This window comes from Chiloscyllium punctatum, chromosome 17 (genome assembly GCF_047496795.1).
Source record: "Chiloscyllium punctatum isolate Juve2018m chromosome 17, sChiPun1.3, whole genome shotgun sequence".
NCBI lineage: Eukaryota > Metazoa > Chordata > Chondrichthyes > Orectolobiformes > Hemiscylliidae > Chiloscyllium > Chiloscyllium punctatum.
The window spans coordinates 100,028,316-100,031,785 of NC_092755.1; positions in this window are offsets into that span (position 1 = coordinate 100,028,316).

Here is a 3,470-nt window from a genome sequence, read left to right on the forward strand (position 1 = left end):
TGTAGTACACACTTATCCCTCTCCATCACTAGAGTAAAAATCACCGAATTGTGGTCACTGTCCCCAAAGTGCTCACCTACCCCTAGTTCTAATACCTGGCCTGGTTCGTTACCCAGAACCAAATCCAGTATGGCCTCACCTCTTGTTGGCTTATCTACATATTGTGTCAGGAAACTCTCCTGCACACATTGCACAAACACTGACCCATCTAACGAACTTGAGCTATAGCTTTCCCAATCAATATCAGGAAAGTTAAAGTCTCCCATAACAATCACCCTATTACTGTCACTCTTCTCCTGAATCATCTTCGCAATCCTTTCTTCAACGATTCTAGGACTATTAGGAGGCCTGTAAAAGACTCCTAACAGGGTGACCTCACCTCTCCTATTCCTAACCTCAACCCAAACTACCTCAGATGGCAAAGGATGGTTTTGAAGGATGGTTAATAACTCAGAGGTGAAACAAAGTTTTGTTCAACTTTTGTCTAGCATGACACTGACATTGGAAGTATTCATCACAAATATATATCAGATCTTAGTGATAAGCTTGTATGGATTATTATTTCACAGGCTTAAGATAACATCTTATTAGGCTTTGTTTATAGGCAGCAGCATAAAGAAAGGCAGCCCACGTATTCCTCTGGAATCTTATTTGCTAACTATATGCAGCTTTGTGCATTGTTGGAACAAAGCAACCAATATAACGGAAGCAGATTTCAGAGTACAGCAGAGTTTATATTACATTCCCACTACTTGATCTTGCTAAAAATTCATATAGGAAGATATCGCATGGAAATACTAAAATAAAAGCACGGACAATCTCTGCTTCCATCAAAAATTATATAAATGACTTTTTACAAGAGATTGGGCAGCACAGAGGCACAGTGGTTAGCACTGCTGCCTCACAGCGCCGGAGACCCGGGTTCAATTCCCGCATCAGGCGACTGACTGTGTGGAGTTTGCACATTCTCCCCGTGTCTGCGTGGGTTTCCTCCGGGTGCTCCGGTTTCCTCCCACAGTCACAAAGATGTGCAGGTCAGGTGAATTGGCCATGCTAAATTGCCCATAGTGTTAGGTAAGGGGTAAATGTAGGGGTATGGCTGGGTTACGCTTCGGCGGGGCGGTGTGGACTTGTTGGGCCGAAGGGCCTGTTTCCACACTGTAATCTAAATCTAATGACTCAACACTTGGTGGGAAGCTAGACTCAATACTGCTCAAATGCTGTTGCAGAGACTTGAATATGTGATTAATCCATTGACTGCAAGATATGTGGCTCAGAAAGCCTACGCTGCTTGCTGGGGTTTTACATGATTTCAGCTTCCAGCCAGTGCTGAGCATATCGTTGTGTGGTTAGATTTTTATGCAGACGGTTGATGCTGGGAGTGGCTAGCACGAGTTTAAGCTGAAAAAAACAAACAAACAACTATGAATGCCAAAAATCTGAAACAAAAACAAAAATTGTTGCAGAAACTCGGAGTGGGTCTGTGGAAGGTTCACTGCACCTGAAACGTTAATCCTGCTTTCTCTCCACAGATGCTGACAGATACTAAGTAACTAAGGTGCGAACGAGAAGAAAATTCTTGTCATGGTCAATATCACGAGGGACAAAATACCTTTCAAACAAGTGGAACTGAAAGCAAAAGTTGCAAGGACCTGATAATCTGCAGCCAAGGATATTAAAGGAAGTGGCAGCAGAGATTTTGGAAATGTTGGTTGAAATATTCTAGAACTCACCGGATTCCTGGAGGGCTGCAGCAGATTGAAAAACCATCAATGTGATATCCCTGTCCAAGAAGGAAGGATAGAGAAAGCAGAAACTATAGACCAGTTAGCCTACAATCTGTCATTGAGAAAACACTAGAATTTATTGTTAAGAAAGAAATAGCAGGACATTTAGAAAAACATAACACAACCAAACAGTATTAATATGGTTTTTTTGAAAGGCAAATCATGTTTGACAAAGTTACTTGAGTTCTTTGAAGTTTTACAAGCAAATTTGGTAAGGGGAACTAATAGATGTAGCGTATTTGCACTTCCAGAAGGCATTTGATTGGGTAACAGATAAAAGGTTTTTGCGCAAGATTGGAGCTTATGATACTTGGAGGTAATGTATCAACATGGATTGAGGATTGATTAATACACAGTCATGATTAACGGGTTTTCAGCAAGATATAATTTACTAGAGTGGTACAAGGATCAGTCCTAGGGCCTCAATTATTTACTATTCATCTTGATGATTTGGAGGAGGGGAAGACTGTAATGTATCTAAATTTACTAATGATGCAAAAGTAGATGAGAGAGCATGTTGTGATGAGGACACAAGAATCTGCAAGGGATTATAGATTAGTTGAGTGAGTGGACAAAAAACTTAACAGATGGAGTTTAATGTAGAAAATTATGAGATCATGCACTTTGGTAGAAAGAATCAAAAAGCCAACTATTATTTAAATGAAGAGAGAGGCTCCAAAAGGTATAGCTCAGAGAGATGTGGCTGATCCTGCACATGAAACACAACAAGTTAGCATACAGGTGCAGCATGTGATTACAAGGGCAAATAGAATTTTGGACTTCATTGTTTGAGACTTGGAGATTAAAAATAGTAAAATCTTGTTACAACTATAAAAAATGGTGGTTAGGCTGCACCTGGAGTACGTGTAATGTTTTGGTCCGCATGTTTAAGAAAGGATGCATTGGCACTTGAGACATTTTACACAGAATTCACCAGGCTGATTTCTGGGATGAAGGCCTTGACTTATTGAGAATAACTAAACAGGTTACACTTTTATTCATCTGTGTTTATAAGAATAAGTACTGATTATATTGAAACATGCAAGATTCTGAATGGGTTTACCATGGTAGAAGTTGAAAAAATGTTTCCACGACTGGGAAGAACTCAAAGTAGGTTACAGAGTTACAGCATAGGGGGACGTTCATTTAAAATTGAGGTGCAAAGGAATTTCTTTTCTGAGAGGAGTGAATGTCTAGTATTCACTAGTCCAGTGAGCTGAGGAGGTGAGGTCTCTGGTAGTCTTTAAAAACAGACACAGATTTTTGAAATATTGAGGAGTTGAAGGTTATGAAGAAGAGTTGAGGCCTAAGGCAGATCAATCATGACCTCATGAATGGCAATGCCAAAGTGTCTAATTCTGCTTTTATTTCTTATGTCCTTAACTTCCTCTGACTCTGTCTATCCATTTATGTATTTTATAAGCTTCAACAAGTTTATCTCCCATTCTTCAAAATATTAGCCCAATCTTTGCTGTCTCTCCTCATGGACAGTGCCCTTATCCCAGGAATAAGTCTGGTGAAGCTTCAATGGAATCCGTCTGTGACAGTAACATCATTCCTGAGATAAGAAGCTCAAAACTGCACACAATACTCCGGGTGCAGTCCTACTAATTCTAGACAATTGACATGAGGCTTCATTATCTGTGACTTAGCACTGCTGTCAGCCTCACACCAATAACTGGT